At 40.9% G+C, this 27322-nt stretch overlaps 1 non-coding gene across 1 annotated transcript; it reads right to left on the bottom strand.

Annotated features, from left to right (window-relative positions):
• Window positions 1-6528: 6528 nt before the first annotated feature.
• Window positions 6529-6663, bottom strand: LOC114005743 (small nucleolar RNA SNORA48). The gene has a single exon (XR_003547572.1). It is a non-coding gene; the product is annotated as a small nucleolar RNA SNORA48 (small nucleolar RNA).
• Between the last annotated feature and the right edge of the window lie 20659 nt (window positions 6664-27322).

Below are 27322 nucleotides of genomic sequence, written 5' to 3'. Positions count from 1 at the left end.
ACTTAATTTCTAAATAAGATAACCTATAGGAATTAGGATGTGACGTGGGGGCAGATCTGAGTAAGCTCATACTTAACCTTTACCCATAGCCAGATTAAAGCATTTGGGGCAAGACAGGAATCAGGACAAATTTGCAGCATAGCCCAAGACAGCAGTTTTATTCTGAGTTTTTATTACTATCTCAATTCTTGGAGACAATAGAACAGAACAGAAGCTGGACCGCGGCAGGCTGGGAGGAGTGTCTGACTTCTAACAGGGACGCAAGGCCAGCCGCCACCGTGGCCTGGTCTTGTCCTCCATCCCTTCGGAGTACTGCTTAGAATCTAATTAGAAGTCAGTTAGAAACCCGGAAAGTGGAGCTGGCAGGCCCTTCATCTGAATTTCAGGTCTTCAGAGAGGGAAAGTAGCATTTTTATTGTTGGAGGTCAAAGTTTAAATTTAGTTTATATCAGATTACCAAAATATGCTTTCGGTAAGGTTAGATTCTCATGCTCGGAGAGAGTCGGACTGTAATGAAAGCAAACAGGGCGAGAAATAATCCCATTACAGATGAACTCTTCACTCGAACCTCAAACATTCGGGAACTATAATAACACCATCCCGGCAAGAAGATCAAGTCTGAGCAGGCGGGAACTGAGAAGGAGCCTTGCCGACCACCCGAGTTAATGTTACCCCCTCCCCACCCTGGCGTGCCTTGGCCCTGTTTTATCCTATAGCACATGGATGCATCACTTATTTATTCCTTCGGTTTTCTTTTCCTGCCTCTCCTGCTAAAATGTAAGCCCCATGAGGTTAGAAATTTTTGTTTATTTTTCTTCTTCACTGCTTTATCCCCTCCCTCTGGGATGAATTCAATTTATATTTGTTGAATGGGGGGATCTTAGTTCCTCTGAACTGAAAGGCCAACATTTTAAAACCAAATATTTTGAGGGGCCAGCAGGTGGTGTGGTGGTTGAGGCACTGGATCCCATGTGGCAGACAATGCAGTTTGAGCCCCTGACCTGGCAGCTTGAGTACCACAGTGGAAATCTGTGTGTGCATACCTACAATCCCCAGAGGAGAATGGAGGAAAAGGGATAGTGGTGTGGCCATCCTCTCTGAAGGGTGATTTCTCATTTTCCCCCTTCTCTGTCTCTCTCTTTCTCCTGTGAGCACATGTACCCTATGGCAAGCATCTTAAAAACAAAACAAAATAAAAACAAAATCAGAAAACTACATTTTGAAATGAAGGGAGGGAGCCAGGCCCGTTGTGTTCTGGGAGGAGCCATGATTGCCTGGGAAGCAGGAAGATGAGTGTGGATTCTGGAGGGAAACCACGAGTCCCAGATGGAGGGCTATGGCCACACCTGCCCTGCACGGAGCTGATGCTGAGTGGATGGTCAGTGGTGTGGTGCTGAGTGGGTGGAATTAGTGAGGTGGTTGGAAGAGCCCTCTGCTGTGTGCCTGGGAGATAATTTCTGTCTTTTCTACACACTTTCGGGACACTGAATGGGAGTAGGCTGAGCAGGACCAAGCAAGCACCTCCGACCACAGATGGAAATGGGCAGGAGCAGGGGCGTGATTCTGCTGGGAACCCAGGAGCGCCTGGGTGCAGCAAGCATGGCCGGCTGGCTCTCTTTCCGGGCGGGAGCCAACAGTCTGAGGCTGAGAGAAGGGCCTGGCAGGAAGGGATGAGTCTCTCTTCCCAGCCGCTTTGCTGTTTCTGAGCTGCCTGGGAGCATATCTCTACCAAGACCTTCTGGGCTTGAAACAAACAAAGCACCACCCTTTTCCACTGAGGGTGTGCCTGCGGGAAAACCAGCCTCCTTCCTTATTCCTGCTTTCGAAATCGCAAGGGAAATAGATCACTTGATTGTGCCTCCCCATGAAAATAATTTTTGCGAACCACTCCCTTTTGTCCTTCCTCCATGGAAAATAACGCACTGACAGTCTTCTTTCTTTAGTTCAAATACTTTCTTGAGACTATTGGTATGGCATGGCAGAAACTGAAAGTTTGGAAGGTATAGTAGAAGGGAGGGCAACAGTAGATACTTGCGATAGTAAGGGTAGGGGTGATACGGGGGTAAAGATATTTATGATTAAATGTAAATTAAAACAAAAAGAATATTGGTTTGGGTCATTATTTTTTTGTGGTCTCTCAAAAGGAAACATTGTTGGGACTAGCAGTGAGCATAATGGCTATGTCGCTGGACTCCCATGTAGTCGACCACGGTTTGAGTCCTGGACCCAGTGGCTTAAACTCATGCCGGGTGCATGTGCGTGCGTGCCCAAGATCCTGAGAGGAGAATGGAGGAGAAGGGATTGCGGTGTGGCCATCCCCCCTGGGGGATGATTTCTTGCTTTCTGTCTCTCTGTCTCTCTCTGTCTGTCTGGCGAGCGAACGCGCCCTATAGCAAAAACCACTCCAAAAAAAAAAAAAAAAGGAAACACTGTTTACCAGCCTTGTAAGCCCTAGATCCCAACCCTTACCTCCCAAACCATGGTAGTAGCACCTTTCTGCCAGACCAAGGTGAAAAGCCAGAGGCTCCTGCTGCAAAGACCACCTCCTTCAACAAACACCAATTCAGGATTCGTTCTTGGAGCCTCATCTGGCTAGGCATTGATACTGTGCATAGATGGGTGAACGCTACCTTTCAGGAGCTGGGATATCAGTGGAGAAGATGGCTAGTGATAGAGTTCTTTTTTAAAAAAAAAAACAAAAAACAACAAAGAAAACCAATTACTTGTCTTCTGGTTTGTTGAAATAGTAAGTCCGACAACATTTGCCACAATAATGTCTGTCAAAAGGGCTGGCCATAAAAACCCCAGCGCCACATTCATCGGAAGGGCACCCCCAATGAAGGTGACAAATTTTGCCGCTTTCATCCACCTTACAGTATTTCAGGACGGCCAGCTTAACCTTCTTTCTCTTATGCTTATTCTTCTTGGGAGTGGTATACGTCTTCTCTCTTGTCTTAGCACCACCACGAAGTCTCAACACGAGATGAAGCATGGATTCCTTTTGGATGTTGTAGACAGACAGAGTATGCTGGTCAGGAGGAGTTCCTTCCTTATCCTGGATTTTGGCTTTCACGTTTTCTGATGTATCCAGTGGTTAAGCCTCAAGGGTGACGGTCTTCCCTGTAAGCGTTTTTACGAAAATCTGCATCTTGGTGGCAGTCCCACCGCAGATGGCAGATCGGAAAGCGTGACTACGTTTTTGAGTGGGCCGAGGTGACCTGGGGCGGGGGTGGGAATGGCTATGGGAACTGACCTGGGCTGGGGTCTTGTGACCCCAGACGTAAGCCTTATAAGCCTGTGCTCCTTTGAGGGGGCTCCTGGTCTTTCAGTGAGCCCATTTTTGGCTTAACATTTCAGGACAGAGAGCAGTCAGGTGTGAAACATTCCCTAGAAAACCAGACCCTTAAAGGGAGGCCAAATCCAGTCCTTCACAGAGGCAGTTTTCAGACTCTTTACCAGAGGCACCTTCTAAGAGTAGAGAATTGGCTTGGGAGAAGTCAGGAAGCGTTATTGAGCACCTACTGTGTGTCAGGCTGTTTCTTAGCTCTTTGGCCTCTCGTTACCATGCTCTTTCATATCTAGAGACCTTTTGTTTTTGCTGTTGCTGTCTTCTGCATCGCCTTACTCCTCTATCATCCACGTCCTCCCATTCTTAAAGTCTTGGAAGCCTCTACCTCGAAGCTCTCTCTAAACGCTCAGATCTTGTCTGCCTTTGAACCCCTGAGGACTTTTAAATTGTTCCCCAAGGGTACTGCACCTTTTGCTTCCCTCATTTGTCTGTGAGTAGGGACTGTGCCACTCCCTTCTCTGGCCACTCCGTAGCACTACTGAGTAGTATACGCTACGGTGTCCATTAAGCACAACTTGAGGTTCTGCAACCACTTCTCCTTTACCAATAAATTTCATATTTTGGAGTAGTTAAAAATGTTTCTAGTTAAAAGTGTTCTAAAACTAATAGTTTGCTTGAAAAGGCCAAATAATATAGAGGGATGTAAACCAAAAGTCTGTAGTTTGTGGGTCCCCCTTCCAATCCTGTCCCTCTGAGGTTACAAATATTGACAGCATAGGGTGAGTCTATCTATGACTTTCTCTGTGCACAGACAAATTTAGATAAAAATGAATATGCATTTTTTGGGATTTTTATTTCTTCTTTTAAAAATTTAACTTGTACTAAACACATTGATCTATATTTGGGCATTGCTTTTAAATTTATATCACATCACAGTATTATATTAGCTAGTAAACTTGCCGGATAAAAACCTCCCTTATCAGTAAGGAACATGGGAAAATTCTAACCTTTTCACATATGAATAACTTTTACAAAAGGTTAAGTAACATAAAAAAAAATGAAGATGGAACAGCAGTTGGTGTAATGGCTATGTTGCTGGACTCCCATGTAGTTGAACCGTGGTTCGAGTCCTGAACCTGGTTGCTGAAACTCACGCCAGGCGCGTGTGTATGCGTGCCCAAGATCCCAAGAGGAGAATGGAGGAGAAGGGATTGCTGTGTGGTCATATCACCTGGGGGCTGATTTCTTGCTTTCTGTCTCCCTGTCTCTCTCTGTCTTTCTGGCAAGCACACACGCCCTATTGCAAAAACCTTTCCAAAAGAAAAAGAACAATAAAGACAAAGTTAGAGGCTCATTAATAAAATGATGGGTATTAAAGAAGTACACATTATATGATCAACTGAAACGTTAATTGAGTCAGCCATGGTGGTTAAAGCAGCTAGATCCCACATGGCTGAGCGCAGTTTGCATCCCGGACCTGGTGGCGTGAAAATCACATTGGGTATGTGTGTATATGCCTGAAATCCCAAGAGGAAAGTGGAGAAGGGATTACGGCATGGCCATCTGCTCTGACAGTGATTTCCTACATTCCCTATTCCTCTCGCTCCTCTGTCTCTCCAGCAAGCACATGTGCCCTATAGCAAAAAGACAAAAAAAAAAAAAAAAAAAAAAAAAAAAAAGAAAGGAAGCTCACCTCACTCTGAGTTTACATACACATCCTCTTAAATTTCTTCTAATGGTTTTTATAGTAGTTCTTTCCATCCAGCTCAGGGAGTTATCTATATGTGTGGTATGAGAAGGCTCTAGCTTTATTTAACAGGCCGTGCGTTACACTGACTGCCCATGGAGGAGAAGAAAACCAAGCATCCATCTCTCACTGACCACACCTGTGTCATATATGGAGTTATTCTACCCTAATGATATAGTAGCTTCGCAGGCCTTATTTTGAAAGCTTTTCTTCTGGGACAGAAGACGGCACCTGCTGTCCCACTAACTGCCAAGGTTATCAACAGAGGGCTGGTTCCCTGCCAAGGTACATCCCTCTTTGCTTGATATGTAACTGTCAGCGGGAAAAGGGGAGGGTTTAGATAATGCACTCTCAAACTCTGGTCTATTCAAGGTTCTCAAAGCAGCAAAGAACCCTATTTTTTTTTTTTTGGTTTGGGGGTTAAACCCCAAATTTTGAATTATGACAACCCCAGCTGGTGCCCTAAATTACTGACTTCTTCGGTGCTGGTGACCACAGAGCCCCAGTGTGAGAGGTCCTGGTCACAGGCACCTTTGTCCGCAAGAGCCTTGGGGGTGGTGTCCGTCTGGCTTTCTTTTCTGTATCTACTCCTGGGCTGAGATTTTCTTTAGGCCAAGTTTCAGCCTGGAGCAAATTTTTATGGCTGTGAGCTAATCCCTAGCAAACCCTGGTTTATATAGAAATGCTGACACAGTGCTAGCTCTGGTGATTCAACTGGGGCGGCTGGGCTATTTATGGCTCCCTGATGCCAATAGGGGATAATTCTCATTTACTAGATTCAGTTTCTGTTGGGACAGGGATCCCCTTTTCCCCCTGGTGGGGCAGTGGAACCTCTTGCCCTAGACCTGAGCGAGCAGGAGGCTGCCTGTGGGGAGGGCTGGTCTTGGAAGCGGCTCGAGCTGCAGTAAGTTACAACCAAGGTGGGCTTTCAGCCTGGGATTGCGATAGCCTTAGAAACAAATAAATATTTTCATCTCCTATTTTGCCTCTGGGCAAGGGGCCCAAAAAGCGTCTTGATTCTGCTCAGTGAATTTTGGGAGAAAAGCTGAGAATGACTTAATTCCCTTTTCCCTCTTCTCCTTTCTGCACTTACTTCTATTGATGACCTGGAACGGGGTCCTGAGTGGCCACTGTTTGTGGGCGCGAGTCAGGCAGAACTGGATTCAGGTGCCCCTGGAAGGTGTAAGAGTGAGCATGGCAGACACCTTCCTGAGACCTCTTGTCCCTGTACCCAAAGTGGTCAGCCCCCAGAGAGGGTGCTGCAGGGGCCGTGGGTTGGTTCGGGCCAGCAGGTGGTGGCTAGCTTCTGGCTGAATCTTCCTCTCCTTTTCAGCCGTCCCTCCCTTACAGAGCTAGAGCTTTTGGAAGAGTGAGGAAGTGCCATACTTCTGCCACTCTTGGCTTTCTCTTATATCTGGAGTATTTCTTAAATTGTGGTAAATATCCACGACCTAAAATGAATCGTTTTAAAACTTATTTGTTTATTTGCAATCCATGTGTCCAGGGCATGAACCAGGCAAGGGCGCTGTCCAAAAGCCAGGCTGGGATGAAGAAGGGGTTGCTTTGTCCCTGACTCATATGAGGTGGACACCACCAGCCAGATGCCACTCTGCCGAGGCCAGGGACACCTTTTATAATTTTTAAAGTGTACAGTTCCATGGAATTAGCATATTCATATGAGATATTCCTATTGCTACGCTGCCATCCCCACTGTGTGTCTCTAGAGCTCTTCCCATCATTCCAGACTGAAATCCCATAGGCCTACTGGACGGTAGGTCCCTAGTCCCAGGGGACAGACTTGCCACGACAGTGTAAAAAGTTTGGAGCCTGAACCTGGAAGGTCTAGGGCGGGTGGTGGGCAGTTGGGAGTCAAGGCTGTGCACATCATGTGACCCAGGCTCTTTCCACACTGTTTCCCCTGCCATCCAGCAAGGTCAGTCCCCTCTGCTTCCACGGGCCCCAATGGGAAGGCTCTCCAGGCCCTAGAAGAAGCTAGTTCTGCACAGGAGGGAGCCCTCTTCACCAGTCAAGCCTTTTCTAGAGAAACTTGTAGGGTCAGAGAGAGGCAAATTTCTTCATCCCATTTGGCAGATGAAAACACTAAGGCCATGGGGATACATGACTTACCCAGTTGGCAAGTAGTGGAGGTGGGACTCGAACCAGGGCTGCTTGGCTTCAGGGTATGTACTCTTAATGACTCTTGTGTATGTATTAATAAGCTCTGAGGCTCCTAGAGTGATTCCCAGACCAGCAGGGTCATTCCAGGAGCACAGAGCATTGCTCTTAACTCGGCAAGGCATCCTGATTGGCCCCACTTCGTTTGGGGCCTTTGAAGTCGGTGATGTCAAAAGTGGGACCACCCTTGTCTTTAACCAGCTTTTGTGGGGCCTGTCCGGGATGGAGTCACTTAGACATGACAGACAGATAAAGGAGAGGCTGGGTCTGCTGGATAAGGTGGCCCGAAGGGGGTGGGGTGTAGAGAGACTGAAGCCGCCAGGGCTGTGGTTTCTGCCTGGGAGTAAGCGCGATTTCTGGCAGAGCCAGAGGAGCTGTGAAGACAGGCTGGCGGCGTGGGATTTAGTGGTTTAGCTTTGTTGAAATCCCCAACTTCAAGGACTTCCCCTGGTGATGGAGTTTTGTCAGGCTAATGAAGAGCGGCTCAGCCTAGCTCTAGGAAGAGAGACCAGAGAGAAAGGGTGGGCGAGGGGTGCCCAGAGCTGCAGGGAGGAAGGCGCTATTGTCACTCCTGAGGGATGAGGGCCTGCTAGTGACTGACAAGACTGGTGGGGAGGAAGATCCTGGTGAGGGCCTGCACTGCCTTCTCAGAACCCAAAGTCTGGGGGCTCCTCCTTCTCAAAGGCCCTGCCAGCTAGGACTGAGTTGGGGAGCTCTAGCAGTGCTAGACTCAGGGCTCATTAGTCATCTTGCCTCTGCAGACAGGTTGGCTGGAGATGGAGCATACCCTGAGGTATCATGGGCATGGAATGAGGGGAGCAGGAGGAAAGTAGGTGGCAGCAGGCGGGATGGCAAAGAGCCCTCTCTGGGGATGAGCCCCTTAAGGTTTAGAGCACTGTCTTCTGGTGCCCAGTGCTGATTGGCACAGGCTCAAGAGACGTAAGGCTTCTTCTTGACTAGCTTCATCCTTCCAAGCCCCAGTGATGTGAGGTGATACTCTGTCCCAGTTTCACAGCAGAGGAGGCCTAGGCTCAGAGAGGCTGAAGTACTTATCTGAGGTCCCACAGCTAGTGTATTGGAACCTGTGTTGGACTCCAGGGCCCAGGCGCTCAAGTATAGGTTCTAAAACCAGTTGGAATCCCTACCTGAAGGAAAAGGGCCTGAGTGGGGGCCCTGCTCGTCTGTGTCCCTCCACACAGGAAAATGTCTGGGACAAGCTGGGTGCCTCCACCAGGCATGGAAGAGGAAAGGGCACACTGTTGAGCCCTTTTGGGGGTCAGCTCTCCTCTAGTCCCAAGGGGTGTCGAGAGCTCATTGCCACATGCAAGGTGCTGATAACAGGACTAATGGTCACAATCTTGGGATGAGGTAGAGAAAGGGAGCCAGTTGCTTCCTGAGAAGCCTTGGTATGCAAGCCCTTGAGGGCAGTTTCTGCTCACATCCCAGGGAGTTGAGTAATGAAACCAGGCTTTTCTTATCATGGCTAATGAAATGGGACCAAAGGTTGACCTGGTAGAGGGACCCCATGGTCCAGAGGTGAAGGAGGGGGTTTTTAGGAGCGGGGGCCTTTGCCTGGGGAGGAGGGCAGGAGCTGGGTTCAGGAGGAGAAGCAGGATTTGGAGGACTTGCTTTGAGTAAGGCAGAGCACAGCTGTGAGCAGAAGAGCCCAGTGGTCTGTTTGGGTTAAGATCTTGGCTGTGCTATTTGTGACATTGAGCAACTTACTCCACCTCTCCATGCATTTCCTCACGTAGGGGGACAGTGATAGTACAGGCAACATGGGTGGTTTAAAGAGCAGTGAGTTGACGCGTGTGGTAAGCTAGGTTGTACTCACAGTAAACTATGAGATGACCATGTGCCGGCTTGGAACACCATCATCCTCTCAGCTGAGAAACACTAATGGCCACAATCTTGGGATGAGGTAGAGAAAGGGAGCCAGTTGCTTGACTTGGGAGTGGGGAGACCACCCTTGTCTTCTTGACCTTTTCCTTACACCTTTGTCTCTCTTATAGGAGTTCCCCCACAGGATGACGTGTCAAGTATTGACACGCAGAACATTTTCTGGGGTTGGTGGTGTTTCTCCTACTTGGCTAAGAGTTAAAGATTATGGGAGTAAAGAGGATAGCTTTCAGAAAGGTAGAGGAGCTTGTGGCATTTGACATGTATTCTTTGATTTATTTTGTCCTTTTTGTGCAAGACAGTGAGCTAGGCTCTGGAGAATAAGACAGCCATGGTCCTTGCCCGCAAGGAGCTCAAGGTCCTTAACAATGTGTTGGTTTGTTCATTCATCCATTCATTCACTCATGCTCTCACTTAGCTGCCGTGTATTGGGCTCCTACTTGTGTAGGGAGTTTTGTAAACTGAGAGCACAGCAGAGGACAGGACAGTTGGCCCCTGCCCTCAGGACTCAGACGCTAGACCGGCGGTTTGCATTTCCAGGGTGACACCACAATGCATGTATTTTAGAGTGACCAACTTGATCTCCCATCACTATTCTGCGACAGGCACTGGAAACCAACCAGGAAACAGTGTGGCGCAGTGGCTAATAGCTGGGTCTTAGGAATAAGAGAGGCCTGGTTTTGTGTTTCAGCTCTGCTGTTTACTGGCTGTGGGACATTAGGCATCTTACTTTCTCTCTCTGGACCCGTTTTGGCTTATAAAATGGGGATAATGGTACCGGAAATTCTTCCTAGGGTTATGGTAAGAACTCAATGAAATGTTGTATGCAAAGCCCTTAGAACAGGGCTCAGCCCACCAATGGTACTTGTTAATGTGCACCTGTTCACACTGGTGTTGTTACTGCTCTCACTCCTGCTTTAGGTGCTCCCATGAGACCCTGGAAAGACCCTCTGCTCTGTTAATTAAAGGATTTAATATGCAAGTTGCCATTAGACAAGTCAGGGGTATAATTCTGGTTTGAAGTTGACTAATTTCCTGAGTCTATAAGTAACCTTTAAATATATATATAAAATTTTAAAAAAGAGGGAGAGGAGACAGAAAACCCAGTGGGAAGTTGAGTAAAGACTTGAGCAAGAAGCTCACAGGAAAAAAGTATTTATAAGTAAGAAAAAAAGCTAGTAAACAAATAAAAAGGAGCTCAACCTTACTTATATTTAAAAAATACCTGTTATATAGTTTTCACCTGCAGCCTGATAAAGGTTTATAAAAATCTGATGTTGCATTTTGTTGGAAAGGATGTGGGGAAGTAGGCACAGCCATACACTGGGCAGGAAATGCAAATTGGTGCAAGATCTTTGGAGGAAAGTTGGGCAGTTACTACTGGGTCATTGGAAAAGTCATGACTTATTTTTATGTTTTTCTCCGTAACAATGCATCATGACTTTTCTGACAATCCAATATTAAAAATGCATCATCCTTCTAATGTAGAAGTACAATACCTGGAAACTCACCTTATGGGTATATTCATAAGTGAGTGCAATTTTGTGAATTTAAAAATGTTTGTCACATCCTGCTTATTTATTTATTTTATTTCATGATGTCTTTTTCACACCCAGTCATTGTACATCTCTATAGCACACGGTATGGTTTTTCAAAGTACGAGTGCAATATGTGAAAATCAAATCAAGGATGTTTTCATTTATATCATTTTCAACAGAGAACTTTATATCCTTTTATTTGTTTATTTAAAGAATTATTTTATTTAATTTTATTCATTGTCATTATTTTATTTCATTGAAGTTGACTGGAGAGAGAGAAAGAAAGTGAGAAACAAGCTGCCAAGTCTGAGACTCGAACCATGCTCTGCCACATGAGAGTCTAGTCGCCTCAACCACCGTGCCACCTGCTGGCCCCTTATTTAAATTTTTAAAAGAGGTTTTTGCCTTAGAGCATGCACACTCACTGGGAAGAGAGAGAGAGAGAGAGAGACCAACAGTGAGAGGAAAAGAGAAATTACCACCGCAGGGGGATGACCACATCACAATCCCTTCTCCTCCATCCTCCTCCTGGGATCTTGGGCACGCACACACAGTGTGATTTTCAAGCCATTGGGTCCAACAGATCTCTAACCATGGTCAGTGGAGTCTGGTCACAAAACCACTACACTATCTGCTGGCCCCGAGAACTTTATATTCTTGTGTCTATTAAGTATTTCTTCCCTGAGTTCCTCCCACTAATATTCCACTACCTACTCCTCTCCCATGCAGTCTCTTGTCCTCCCTACTGTTATGTCTTTAGTCAGAGAGGTGGGAGCCTTTGGAATAAGCAGCATGCGTAGCAGACCTGTGGCATCTAGTAGCTCGACCTCAGGTTTGGTCAAAGTAACCATATTTTCTTCTCCCTCATTCCCTCCCACCCATTTCCCTGAAACGCCCCCCGCCCCTTTCTCCTCCTTCGTTTCCTCTTAGACCTTTATTAGTTTTTGCTTTAAATTTAATTTTAAGACGAAAGTTATCTTTGCACATAGTTTACAGTCAAATAGTTCTAGAAGGCTTGTTATAACCACACATATGCATACACATGTACACACACACACGCACACACACACTCTAGTCTTGTCCCCCTTTCATTTTCTATTTCCCAGAGGCCACTGTTAGTAATTTAGCTGATTCTTTTACTATTTCCCTCTGTGTATCTTTAAATAATGTGCTTAGTCAGAGAGGTGGGAGCCTTTGGAATAAGCAGCATGCGTAGCAGACCTGTGGCATCTAGTAGCTCGACCTCAGGTTTGGTCAAAGTAACCATATTTTCTTCTCCCTCATTCCCTCCCACCCATTTCCCTGAAACGCCCCCCGCCCCTTTCTCCTCCTTCGTTTCCTCTTAGACCTTTATTAGTTTTTGCTTTAAATTTAATTTTAAGACGAAAGTTATCTTTGCACATAGTTTACAGTCAAATAGTTCTAGAAGGCTTGTTATAACCACACATATGCATACACATGTACACACACACACACACACACACACACGCACACACACACTCTAGTCTTGTCCCCCTTTCATTTTCTATTTCCCAGAGGCCACTGTTAGTAATTTAGCTGATTCTTTTACTATTTCCCTCTGTGTATCTTTAAATAATGTGCTTACATTTATGCTACTTGATTTTTTCATTCTTGGCATTGTCTGTTGACTTCTCACTAGGGAAGATGAGGAGTCAGATGGTTTTTATCACCGTCTGTCAACACTCACACTTCCCATCTCACATCTTTCCAAAATAGTTATAGTGTATTTGTTTTAGATCAATATTCAGTAAGTACATTTTTTTGACTATGAAAATACTATTCGTAGCAGAGCTGTAATAACTTATACGTTCATGAGCAACATTTACTCCCTCGAGTTAATCTCCACCCCCGCTTAGTTTTTAATATATATGTCACTGATTCAGCAACAAATGCTCCCAAGTTGCACAAGATTTGTCTCAAAATTACATTCACAATCTTTGTCCTATCAATTTCATCTTCTCGAAGAACTCTGCTGGAACCTTCTAGACTGGATTGGGTACTTCCAAGATCTGCTATACAGCTATTAGTTGGGGATCACTCTTCATTAACATCTTGATGATTCCACTGATTTCCTTTTGCTTAATCTGGTTTCCTGAATTTCATCCCCTTCTTTCTTTCATTACTTCCTCATATCAGTGGAGCACATTTTTTTTCATTAATTTACAAAGAGGTAAACAAAATTTTTGAGACTTTCTATGTCTGAAAATAGATTTATTCTATCTTTATTCTTAGTTGATGGTTTGGCTGGGTGTAGAATTCTAGGGCAGAGATAGTTTCCTTATTTATTTACTTAGATTTTTGAGACAGGGCACGTGCGCTTGCTGGAGAGACTGCGAGAAATCAGCCCCCACCTTCAGGGGTGGGGGAGAATGGCCACACCACAATCCCTACTCCTCTATTCTCCTCTCAGGATTTTGGGCATGCATGCACATGCACCTGGCATGAGTTTGGGATTTGAACCATGGTCGACTATGTGAGAGTCCAGCGTTTCCTTATTTATTTACTTAGATTTTTGAGACAGGGCACGTGCGCTTGCTGGAGAGACTGCGAGAAATCAGCCCCCACCTTCAGGGGTGGGGGAGAATGGCCACACCACAATCCCTACTCCTCTATTCTCCTCTCAGGATTTTGGGCATGCATGCACATGCACCTGGCATGAGTTTGGGATTTGAACCATGGTCGACTATGTGAGAGTCCAGCGATGTAACCATTATACCATCTTTTGGTCCCAATGTTCTTAGCGCACCAATGGGCTTAGACCATTGTCTTCAAGTTTCCAGGGTTGCTCAGAAGGTCATTTCATGAAATGTGTTTTTCCCCTTCTCTGCGATAAGAACTATTCTTTGCCCCTGTTACTTGGAAATTTTCTGATAAGGTTTCTTGCTGTGGACTTTTTTTGGCTCATTGTGCAGGATACTTGGGGGGACTTTTTAATCTGGAAAATCATTTCCTTCATTTCTCATTTTAAAATTTATGTATTCTATTCTGATCTATTACTTGAATGCTATATTTAGTGAACTGTTTCTCTCATATTTTTCTTTTATTTTCCACCTTTTTGTCTTCTATTTTCTAAGCCATTTCTTTAACTATATTGTTGAAGTTTTTATTGCATTTTTTATACCATCATTTTAAAAATTTCTTAGAATTCTTTTTTCTTTTTTCTAAATGTTTCCTTTTTCTCCTCTTTTCTAAATTTGTAAGGGGGCCCTTGCACTTGCCAGAGAGAGGTAAAATGAGAAAGCATCCCTCTATGAGGGATGGCCATATCGCAATCCCCTTTCTTCCATTCTTCCTTTTGGGGTTTTGGGCATGCATACACATGCACTCAGTGTGTTTTACAAGCTGCTAGTTCTGGGACTCACAGTGCACAGTCATGTGGGATTCAACCACCTTAACTACTATGCCATTGACTGCCCCCCCCAATAGCATCTTGTTCTTGTTTCATAGGTGTAGTATCTTCCCTGATATTTATGATAGTTTTATAAAGTTTTCTCCTCCTTATATATGTGTTTTGGTCTCTGTATTTTCTTTTAGATATTTTCCTCAAATGTCTAGTGATTCTTGGTTGTTGCTCACACATCGAAGAGTGAGATGTAACTACAAAACTGACTTGAAAGCTCTTGTACTTGTAATGTCGTCTAGCTAGGCTGTTTTTCATAGGAAATCCTCAGTGTCAGTGTCTTTTTGTCTTTTTCTTTTAAACTAATCAGATAGCTCAGAGAAATTTTCTCCAGTCTTCTGCCTGGAGACTATATGTCTAACTACCAACATTCTGGGATCTTAGTAGAAGAAACCACCTGGACGTCTCATTATTCAATATGTGTATTAGTCTTCTTGGGCCACCATAACAAAATACCACAGACTGAGTGGTTTAAACAACAGGAATTTTTCTTCTCATATTTCTGGAAGCTGGAAGTCTAAGATCAAGGCTCCAGAGTGGCTGGTTTCTGTAAGGCCTCTTCCTGGCTTCCAGATGGTGGCTTTCTCATGTCCTAACACAGCCTTCCCTCTGTGCATGTATGGAGAGAAAAAACCTCATACTCTAGTGTCAATTCCTTTTATAGGGGATCTAGTCCTATCAAATTAGAATCTCCCATGTAGCCAGCAGGTAGCATGGTAGTTAAAATGCTGGACGCCCACATAGCTGACTGCAATTTGAGTCCCAGTCTTGGTGGCTTGGAAATCACACCAGATACATGTACATCCATGCCCAAAATCTCAGGAGGAAAATTAAGGAGAAGGGTTTGTGACATGGCATCCCCTCTGGGGCGTGATTTTACACTTTCCCTCTCATTCTCTCTCTCTGTCCCTCTTTGGCGAAAAATGTTATGGCGAAAACAAAACAACAACAACAAAAATTAGAATTTTCAGGCTCCTTTATGACACCTTTTAACGTTTATCTCCTTAAAGATCCTATCTCCAAGTATATTCTAGTTATACTGGGAGTTAGGGCTTCAACATATGAATTTAGGGGATACACAGTCCATAATAGTATATTAAATTCCATTTTATGTTTTCATTCTGAACTTTTACCTTCAACTCTGCTTGGTGATCTCAAGACTGTTTTATCCTCTCCAGAAAATAACCTTTGGGTCTTTGCTGGAGTGGTAAAGAGGTCCTCATGTGGTTACATGGAATTGCAGATGGGTAGTCAAAGGCAGAGCAGTTTCCTAAGCAGAGTTGTGAACCAATTCTTTCCTTTTTAGATGCACATTCATTCATTACCAAAGGCAACATTGTTGCCAAGTCCTGCCCAGTTGAGTTTGGGCTTTCATTACTCTTGATTCAGGACTTTGTTTTTCAAATGTGTTGGTTGGTCACCACTTGCCCAGGTTCCACAATGTTCTTGCTGTTGTATTCTCTCCTGTTCTCTTTGTTCATAGGGAGTACATGATAACACAGTTCTTTTTATTGTCATTTAAGTGATTTTTCTAGAAGCAGTGAAGGTAAGCATGTGTTTGTGTAGTTGCCCCATTTTAACTGGAAGCTGTAAGTCTCTTGAAAGCCATGAGAAGCCCATCTGATGAGTTGCTTTGATTCTGTTATTGTCTCTCAGTTCTGATGTTTTCACAAAATATTGGCATCAAATACAAATATGCTTGATTTTGATGTGTCAATTGGCTTTTGAAAACTACTGTTCTGATACCACTTGTCTAAAGGAGAAGGGATAAAATCTGAGCTCATCACAAGTGTGCAAACCTCTTAATTCAGAAAATGGTTGGCACTTTAAATTGAACAAGCCTCCATATTTTTCCGAGTGCCATTTCCCTGCCTTTTAAAACTTGCCATATTTCCATGGAAATCTAATCCATATGTTTCTGATTTATTTATTTACTTTTTGTTTTTAATAAATTATAACATTGCCTCATAAGGCACTGTTTAAGTAAACAGTCTTTATTAGATTTTTCCCCCCTTAAGTAAGCCTTTTACCCTAGCTTTTACCTAGATCTATATTCGTCCCCCCCCCCCAAATCCCTCAACTACAAAGTTGAACTGAGCCTCCAGAGAGTCAGGTTTCATTTTGACTTTTGTTGGGTTCTAATTAGGGCAAACTCATGTTCTCCAAAATCGTATGGATTCTGTTCATGTTTCCCCACTGAGCAAGCCTTTACCTGAAGCCCATTCCATAAACCATCTTACTTCCTGTTATTTTTGACCAAAGAGAAAGCAGATACTTGTTGAGTACCCACAGCATACCTGTTGTTGTGATCTGCTATACCATTGGGAAGGCAAGGGTAGAAGCAGATATGACTCTTTGCCCTTGGGTAACTCATAGCCTCGTTAGGGAGACAAGGGAAAAAAAGAAAAGGTCTATCATTTCTTCATTACCTACTGTGTGACTGGTACTGGAATAGCTGCTTCGCCACTAACGTCCCATTTAAACCTGAGAATAAACAGGTTATTATTTTTTTATATTGAATCCTTATAAAAATCTTCATAATAATTATTATCCCCACTTACAAAAGAAGGATACCAAGGTTTAAGAAAGTTACTAAAGTTGCCCACGATTGTACAACTGGTCAATAGTAGAGGCTGATTTAGAAGGTAGGCAGGATTCCAACATATAAAAACAGGACTCTGAGGAGCAGGAATATAATTAGGTACCTGGCATGGACTGGATATCCAGTAATGTTTGTGGAATTAATGTCATGAGGTCCTTAATGCAGACTGTAATGGGCAAAAAGAGTTATAATAGCTTTCTATCCAGCTTGGGTCAGGAAGAATGGCCCTCACAAAAAAAGGGTAGCAAGAAGAAGATGGGCCATTCTGCCATCACCAAGGTGGTGACCCAGGAATACACCATCAACATTCACAAGCGCATCCATGGCGTGGGCTTCAAGAAATGTGCAACGCAAAGAAATCCAGAAATTTGCCATGAAGGAGATGGGGACTCCAGATGTGCACATTGATACCAGGCTCAACAAAGCTGTCTGGGCCTAAGGAATAAGAAATGTCCCGTGTCAAATCCGTGTGCGGTTGTCCAGAAAACGAAATGAGGATGAAGGTTCACCCAACGAGCTCTGTACTCTGGTGACCTACGTACCTGTTACCACTTTCAAAAATCTACAGTCAAGGTGGATGAGAACTGCTGATTTTCAAATAAAGTTGTAAAACCAAAAAAAGAAAAAAATCTCTTACCTGGATAACTGCTGTAGCCTGCCAGCTACTCTCTCTAGTTTCCTTCTAATCACGTTACAGTCTGTTCTCTCCACAGCAGTCAACATGATATTTTGTTTAATTTAAAGGTAAAATCTACCTATGGTGAAACACACATAGCTTCAGTGTGCAATTTGATGAATTTTGGCAAGTATATACACCTATGGCCAAGACCACAGCAAAAACTTGGAACAGTTTTATTACCACAGAAAGTTGTCTTTTGTCCCCTTCCAGTCCGTCTCCACCTAACTCTTTTTATTTCTATCACCCCAGATTAGTTTTGTCTGTTCTTGAGTTTAATGTAGACAAAATCACATGGTGTACATTCATTTTTGTCTGGTTTCTTTCCAGCAGTTTACTATTTGAGATTCATCCATACTGTGTGTACAACAGTAGTGCATTTAAAGCAACTGTTGAATAATATTTTCACTGTATAAAAGTATCACAATTGGTGTACTGGTTTTCCTATTCCAGGAGGTTGAGCTGTTAACAGTTTAAAGGTATTATAAATGAAGTTGATACCAACATTCTTTTGTTTTGAAGAGGATTTTGCTACAGGGCATATGCGCTTGCCAGACAGACAGAGAGAGAGACAGAGAGACAGAAAGCAAGAAATCACCCTCCCAGGGGAGATGGCCACACCATAATCCCTTCTCCTCCATTCTCCTCTCAGGATCTTGGGCATGCACGCACATGCGCCTGGCGTGAGTTTTAAGCCACAGGGTCCAGGACTTAAACCGTGGTTGACCACATGGGAGTCCAGCAACATAGCCATTACGCTAACTGCTGGTCCCAATACCAACATTCTTGAAGAGTAGTTTTTTTGTAGAAATATAGTTTTATTCTTCTAACAAAGAGTAGAATTGTCATTTATAGATAGATAGTTGTTTAATGTTTTCTGGAAAATGTTTTCAACATTTCATGCTTTCATCAGCGATGTGTAAGGGCTCTGTTTATACTGCTTACATTAATAATGCAAGAATGGGTAAGTTGGAAAAAATGGACAGCAGCCAGTATTAAAGATAAAGAAGAGCTGAAATAATTGGATATTGACATGGGAAAATAAAATCTTGACTCTGTGACCTATTTCAAATTAATTATTTATATGTTAAGAGGTATGAGCCAATCCAGTTGTTCTGTCAATATTCTAAGAAAATATCAAACATTATTTCTTGAAAATAATACTTTCTTTTACTGATTGAATTGCTTTGGCTCCTTTGCCAAAAATCTTACATGTGTGTGTATGCACCTCTCTGTCCGAATGAATGGAAAAGTGTCAACATTACCAATTATCAGGGAACTGTAAATCATGCTTATACCTGTTGGTGAGTTTCTGTTTATCTGGAATAATGTACATTCAGGTCCTTTGTCCATTTTTAAATTGGGTTATTTGCTTTTCTGCTATTAAGTTGTATGAGTTCTTTATATATTTTGGATAACAAATATTTTCTCCCAATGCATAGGCTGCCATTTCATTTCTATTATTTTATTTTATTTTTTTAAGGCAAGGTCTTTCTATGTCACAATCCTCCTGCTGCTCACCGTTTGTGTGAGTATATAAATAATCTTATTCATATATATGTATATGCCTGTTTCTATGTTATTCATTTATTTTCCTGATATATTTGATTATCTTTATGCCAACACTGCACTGTATCAAATATTATAGCTTTACAATGAGTCTTAAAGTCAGGTAGTATAAGTTCTCCAAATTTGTTCCCAGATTTGTATTTTTTTATTGTGTGATATATATATATATATATATTTAGCACAGTGTTCTCCAGGTTTATCCATGTTGTGGCAAATGGAAGAAACTCCTTTTTTCTAAGGTTGAATAATATTCCATTTTTTACATCTGCTACAGTTTTAAAATTTGTCAGTAGACACTCTGATTGTTTCCATGGTTTAGCTATTGTGAATAAAGATGGAAGTTCAGATTTGCTTATGAGATGGTCATTCTATTTCTTTTGGGTATATGCCCAGAAGAGGGGTTCCTGGGTCATAAGGTAGTTCTAATTTTAATCTCTTTAGAAACTTCCATGCTGTTTTCCACATTAACCTTACCAATCTGCATTCTCACCAGCAGTGTAAAAATGTTCTTTTTCTCAACACCCTTGCCAACACTATCACTTGTGTTTTTGATAAAGATATTCTATCAAGTATGATGTAATATCTAATTGTGACTTTTATTTAAATTTTGTTGATGATTTCTGCTGTTGAGCACCTTTTAATATACCTATTGGGTACATTGTGTTTTCTTTGGAGAAATGTGTATTCAGGTCCTTTGCCCATTTTAAATGATTTGTTATCCTGCTATTATTTGTTTTTCTGCCATTGAGGTATGTGAGTTTATTATATATTTTGGATAATAATCTTATGTGAGTTTATTATATATTTTGGATAATAACCTGTTTCCAGATACATGGTTTGCAAATATTTTCTTTTAGTTGATAGGCTGCCTTTTTTAAAATTATTTTATATTATATTTTTATTTAAGTCAGGGTCTTACTTTGTTGGATTCTCCTACTTCAGCCTCCTGCATAACTGGTACTATAGGCATGTGCCACTATGCCCATCTCTTTTAGACAGCTTCTTGCTATATTGCCCAGGTCAGCTTGAACTCACAATCCTCATACCTCAGCTTCCGAAGTCACTGGGGCTACAGATGTGTATCACTGTACCTCACCTTAAAGTTGGACCAGGAATCAAACAAAGGCCTCCCATGTCCCAGCCTGCAGAGCACAGCATCTTAGCAGTGCACACCACGATGGCTAGGTCTGCCTTTTTATTTTGTTGGTTGTTTCCTTTGTCATGTAGGAGCTTTTTAGTTTGATGCAATCTAGATTGTATACTTTTTTCTTTTGTAGACTAAGCTTTTGGTCTAAAAAATAAAGTAGCAAGGCCAATGTCAAGGAGCTTTCCCTCTCTGTTTTCTTCTTCAGGTTTTGTGGTTTTAAGTCTTATATTCAGGATTTTTTGTTTGTTTTGGTTTTTTATATTTATTATTTATTATTTTTATAAAATCACTGTATATTATTATAGCATGCAAAATGAATTTCTCCAGCGTGAATACACTGTATTATTAAAGATACTATCTTATACATTATCATCTAGAGATAAATTTTTATTTTTGTGTCCCTTAAATGTTTTGCTTCTTTGTTTTTCCCCTTGATTCCCTTCCTCCCATTCCCCTCCATTCCCCACCCCCCTCCCACACTATCTCTAGTATCCATAATTGTTCTCCATGCTTTTATATCTTCCAGTCTTTCAGTTTCTGCTGTAAAGATATTCAGTATATATTAAGTGGGGACATACAATGCCTCTCTTTCATAGTTTGGCTTGCTTTGCTTAGCAGTACATCTTCCATATACATTTACTTTCTACCAAATGCCAGAGACTTAATGTTTTTTATACCTGAGTAGTATTCCACAATGTATATGTACCACACTTTTCCAATCCATTCATCTGTTCATGGACATTTGCATTGGTTCCATGTCTTAGTGATTGTGAATAATGCTGCAACCAACATGAATGTGCAAGTACTTTTCTGACTAAGTATATTCCTATCCTTTGAGTAGATACCTAGGAGTGGAATTGTTGCATCATACAGTAATTCTCTTTGTATCACTTCTAGTAATTTTTTATGGATTCTTTTGGTTTCCTATGTATATAGTCATATCATCTGCAACTAGAGATATTTTCACTTCTGTCTCTATTTTTCTGATTGTATTGGTTAGGACTTACAGTACTATATTAAAAAGGAGTAGAGAAAGCAGGCAGACTTGTCTTGTTCCAGTTTTTAGTGGATAAGCTTTCAGCTTCTTCTCATTCAGTATGATGTTAGTTATGGGATCTTCATATATGACTTTCATTATGTTGAGAAATGTCCCTTCTATTTTTTTTTTTAAGAGAGAGAGAGTTTTTATATAGGCCATGTGCCTCACTGGAGACAGACAGAGACAGAAAGCGAGAAGTCACCTCCCAGGGGGGATGACTACACTGCAGTCCCTTCTCTTGTATTGTCCTCTTGGAATTTTGGGCATGCACACACATATGCTCTGCATGAGTTTCAAGTCGCCAGGTCTGGGGCTCAAGCTGTGGTCAGCTATGTGGGAGACCAATAATGTAACCATATACCATCTGCTGATCTCTGCTCAGAGCCTTAATCACAAAGTGATGTTGTATTTTATCAAATGCTTTTTCTGCATCAGTTGATATGATCAATTGCTTTTTATCTTTCTTCTATTAATATGGTTTATTACATTTATAGTTTTGCATATATTGAACCATCCTTGCATTCCTGAAATAAAGCCATGGTCATGGTGTATAATCTTTTTAATGTGTCATTGGATACACTTTGGTAGTATCTTGTTGAGAATTTTTGCATCTATATTCATCATAGATAATGGTCTCTTTTTTTTGTTATATCCTTGTCTGTTTTGGTGAAAAGGAGTGGAGACCTTCATAAGATGAATTTGGGAGGGTTCCTTCCTTTTGGATCTTAAAAATTACTTCAGTTAAAATAAGAGTTATCTCTTCTTTAAAAGTTTTGTGGAATTCAGAAGTGAAACCATTGTGACCTGGGCTTTTCTTTGTTGGGAGGTTATTCAGCAATGATTCAATTTTATTACTTTTTTTTTTTTCAGGATTTCTGTCTTCCTGGTCTAGTCTTGGTAGCTTATATGTGTCTAGAAATTTGTCCGTCTTGTCCAGGTTTTCTTGTTTGTTGATGTATTGTTGCTTATAGTATTCTCTAATGATCTTTTGTATTTCTGTTATATCTGTTTCATTGAGAATTTGATTTTTCTGATTCCTTTCTCTCTTTTTCTTATTTAGTCTAACCTAACAGTGTGTCTATTTTGTTTATCTTCTCAAAGAACCAGTTTTGGTTTCACTTATTTTCTGTATATTATTTAGTCTCATTTATTTCTGCTTGAATCTTTATTATTTATTTCATCCTGGCATTTTGGGGGAGGGGGGTGGTTGCTTGTTGTTTTTCCACTTCCCTGAGGTGTGCTGTTAGGCTATCTATTTGCTATCTTTTTCTTATATGCACTAATTGCTACGAAATTCTCTCTTATGACTGCTTTCACTGTGTCCCCTAGATAATGGAATTGCATGTACTTGTTATCATCGATCTCAATGAATCTTTTGATTTCAATCTTAACTTCTTCAGTGGTTGTGAAGTCATTGAGGAGTAGGTTTAGTTTCCATATGTTTGTGTATTTTTGAGGGAAATTAATGTCCAGTTTAATTTCATCACAGTTGGAGAAGATGCTGGATATAGTTTCTATGCCTTTCAATTTGTGAAGGCTTGTTTTGTGCCCTGTCATGTGGTCAGTCTTTGAAAAGGTTCCATGCAGGAGAGAGAAAAATGGGTATTTTGTAATTGTGGAGTATAAAGTTCTATAGATATCTGTCAAATCTATTTTATTTATGATATTGTTTAGATCCTGTATCTCTTTGCTTATCTTTTGTTTAGATAATCTGTTCAAAGGGGATAGACTCCCAACAATCATTGTGTTGCAGTCTATTTATCCCTTTAGATTTAGGAGTCTTTCTTTCACAGTTTTGGGTGCTCCTGGTTGGATACATAAATATTTATAAGTGTTATATCTTCTTGGTGAATTAGACCTTTAAGTACTATATAATGTCCTTCTTATAGTTTTGTCTTAAAGCCTGTTTGTCTGATATTATTGTGATTCCAACCTTTTTTTTAATTTCCATTTGCATGAAATATCTTATTCCAGCCCTTCACTTTTGGCCTATATAAGTCTATCCATGAGGTTCATTTCTTGCCAGCAGCATATAGAGAGCTCCTGTTCATTCATCTATTAAGTCAGTCTGTGTCTTTTGATTAGAGAATTTAATCCATTAACATTCAACATTATTATCAGTATTTGTGAATTGGCCCCTGCCATTTTGTTAGCCATTTCCTTGGTTGTTTTTATTCTCTTATTTCTGTTTGTCTCTATTTCGCTTTCCTGATATAGTACTCCCTTCAACATTTCTTGAAGAGATGGTCTAATATTGGTGGATTCTTTCAGTTTTTATTTGTCAGTGAATGATTTTATTTGTTCTTCCCATTTGAAAGATAATCTTTCCCCTCCATTTCCCACCCCCCTCCCACACTATCTCTAGTATCCATAATTGTTCTCCATGCTTTTATATCTTCCAGTCTTTCAGTTTCTGCTGTAAAGATATTCAGTATATATTAAGTGGGGACATACAATGCCTCTCTTTCATAGTTTGGCTTGCTTTGCTTAGCAGTACATCTTCCATATACATTTACTTTCTACCAAATGCCAGGGACTTAATGTTTTTTATACCTGAGTAGTATTCCACAATGTATATGTACCACACTTTTCCAATCCATTCATCTGTTCATGGACATTTGCATTGGTTCCATGTCTTAGTGATTGTGAATAATGCTGCAACCAACATGAATGTGCAAGTACTTTTCTGACTAAGTATATTCCTATCCTTTGAGTAGATACCTAGGAGTGGAATTGTTGCATCATACAGTAATTCTCTTTGTATCACTTCTAGTAATTTTTTATGGATTCTTTTGGTTTCCTATGTATATAGTCATATCATCTGCAACTAGAGATATTTTCACTTCTGTCTCTATTTTTCTGATTGTATTGGTTAGGACTTACAGTACTATATTAAAAAGGAGTAGAGAAAGCAGGCAGACTTGTCTTGTTCCAGTTTTTAGTGGATAAGCTTTCAGCTTCTTCTCATTCAGTATGATGTTAGTTATGGGATCTTCATATATGACTTTCATTATGTTGAGAAATGTCCCTTCTATTTTTTTTTTTAAGAGAGAGAGAGTTTTTATATAGGCCATGTGCCTCACTGGAGACAGACAGAGACAGAAAGCGAGAAGTCACCTCCCAGGGTGGATGACTACACTGCAGTCCCTTCTCTTGTATTGTCCTCTTGGAATTTTGGGCATGCACACACATATGCTCTGCATGAGTTTCAAGTCGCCAGGTCTGGGGCTCAAGCTGTGGTCAGCTATGTGGGAGACCAATAATGTAACCATATACCATCTGCTGATCTCTGCTCAGAGCCTTAATCACAAAGTGATGTTGTATTTTATCAAATGCTTTTTCTGCATCAGTTGATATGATCAATTGCTTTTTATCTTTCTTCTATTAATATGGTTTATTACATTTATAGTTTTGCATATATTGAACCATCCTTGCATTCCTGAAATAAAGCCATGGTCATGGTGTATAATCTTTTTAATGTGTCATTGGATACACTTTGGTAGTATCTTGTTGAGAATTTTTGCATCTATATTCATCATAGATAATGGTCTCTTTTTTTTGTTATATCCTTGTCTGTTTTGGTGAAAAGGAGTGGAGACCTTCATAAGATGAATTTGGGAGGGTTCCTTCCTTTTGGATCTTAAAAATTACTTCAGTTAAAATAAGAGTTATCTCTTCTTTAAAAGTTTTGTGGAATTCAGAAGTGAAACCATTGTGACCTGGGCTTTTCTTTGTTGGGAGGTTATTCAGCAATGATTCAATTTTATTACTTTTTTTTTTTTCAGGATTTCTGTCTTCCTGGTCTAGTCTTGGTAGCTTATATGTGTCTAGAAATTTGTCCGTCTTGTCCAGGTTTTCTTGTTTGTTGATGTATTGTTGCTTATAGTATTCTCTAATGATCTTTTGTATTTCTGTTATATCTGTTTCATTGAGAATTTGATTTTTCTGATTCCTTTCTCTCTTTTTCTTATTTAGTCTAACCTAACAGTGTGTCTATTTTGTTTATCTTCTCAAAGAACCAGTTTTGGTTTCACTTATTTTCTGTATATTATTTAGTCTCATTTATTTCTGCTTGAATCTTTATTATTTATTTCATCCTGGCATTTTGGGGGAGGGGGGTGGTTGCTTGTTGTTTTTCCACTTCCCTGAGGTGTGCTGTTAGGCTATCTATTTGCTATCTTTTTCTTATATGCACTAATTGCTACGAAATTCTCTCTTATGACTGCTTTCACTGTGTCCCCTAGATAATGGAATTGCATGTACTTGTTATCATCGATCTCAATGAATCTTTTGATTTCAATCTTAACTTCTTCAGTGGTTGTGAAGTCATTGAGGAGTAGGTTTAGTTTCCATATGTTTGTGTATTTTTGAGGGAAATTAATGTCCAGTTTAATTTCATCACAGTTGGAGAAGATGCTGGATATAGTTTCTATGCCTTTCAATTTGTGAAGGCTTGTTTTGTGCCCTGTCATGTGGTCAGTCTTTGAAAAGGTTCCATGCAGGAGAGAGAAAAATGGGTATTTTGTAATTGTGGAGTATAAAGTTCTATAGATATCTGTCAAATCTATTTTATTTATGATATTGTTTAGATCCTGTATCTCTTTGCTTATCTTTTGTTTAGATAATCTGTTCAAAGGGGATAGACTCCCAACAATCATTGTGTTGCAGTCTATTTATCCCTTTAGATTTAGGAGTCTTTCTTTCACAGTTTTGGGTGCTCCTGGTTGGATACATAAATATTTATAAGTGTTATATCTTCTTGGTGAATTAGACCTTTAAGTACTATATAATGTCCTTCTTATAGTTTTGTCTTAAAGCCTGTTTGTCTGATATTATTGTGATTCCAACCTTTTTTTTAATTTCCATTTGCATGAAATATCTTATTCCAGCCCTTCACTTTTGGCCTATATAAGTCTATCCATGAGGTTCATTTCTTGCCAGCAGCATATAGAGAGCTCCTGTTCATTCATCTATTAAGTCAGTCTGTGTCTTTTGATTAGAGAATTTAATCCATTAACATTCAACATTATTATCAGTATTTGTGAATTGGCCCCTGCCATTTTGTTAGCCATTTCCTTGGTTGTTTTTATTCTCTTATTTCTGTTTGTCTCTATTTCGCTTTCCTGATATAGTACTCCCTTCAACATTTCTTGAAGAGATGGTCTAATATTGGTGGATTCTTTCAGTTTTTATTTGTCAGTGAATGATTTTATTTGTTCTTCCCATTTGAAAGATAATCTTGCCAGGTATAGTATTCTTGGCTGAAATTGTTTTTCTTTTAATATTTTGAGCACATTTTCCCACTCTTTTCTTACCTGCGTTGTTTTGCTAGAGAGGTCTGATGTTAGCCTAGTAGGTTAACTTCTGTAAGTGACTCAATGTTTCTATCTGGCCATTTATAGAATCTTGTTTTTGTCTGTGATTTTTACCATTCTGGTTATGATGTGCCGTGAAGAGAATCTTCTGATGTTGATTCTATTTGGGGTCCTTTGTATTTCTTGGGTCTGGATGTCTGAATGCTTCTCAAGATTTGGAAAGTTTTCTGCAGGTATTTCATGCAATAGATCTTTATGTCCTTGTCTGATTCTTTGCCTTCTTGAATACCTATTATTCAGATATTCAGGCCTTTGATAGTGCCTGGCATTTTCTGTATGCTGTCCTCATTTTATTTTGAATTAAGAAAAAAAAAAACTTGGAGAGGTTTTTGCTAGAGGGTATGTGGACTCACCAGAGAGACAGAGAGATAGAAAGTGAGAAGTGATCCCCCAGGGGGATGGCCATACCACAATTCCTTTTCCTCCATTTTCCTCTTGAGATTTTGAGCATGCATACAGAGTTTTAAGCTGATGGGTCCAGGACTTGAACCACAGTCGACTATGTGGGAGTCCAGTGACATAACCATGTATGCCATCTGCTGGTCCCAGTTGTGGTCACTTAATTATTTTTGGTGATGTTTATCTAAGTCAAAAGTTTTGTCTTCCAGCTCAGAGTTTCTGCCTTCTGTGTGGTCTATTTTGCTATTAATACTTTTGAGGGAGATCTTGGTTTTCTGTGTTACTATCTTCATCTCTAAAAGTTCTGATTGGTTCTTTTTTATTGTGTCTATCTCCTCCCTCAAATTCTGGAAATATTTCATCTTTGACACTACAAATATTCTGAACTTTTTTTCTGAAATTCTTGCAAATTCTTTTGTGTTATCTATGGTCGAGGAAGTTTTCCT

Source organism: Tupaia chinensis, unplaced genomic scaffold, assembly GCF_000334495.1.
Source record: "Tupaia chinensis unplaced genomic scaffold, TupChi_1.0 Scaffold144346_1, whole genome shotgun sequence".
Taxonomy (NCBI): domain Eukaryota; kingdom Metazoa; phylum Chordata; class Mammalia; order Scandentia; family Tupaiidae; genus Tupaia; species Tupaia belangeri.
This window is presented reverse-complemented; position numbering and strand designations above follow the sequence as displayed.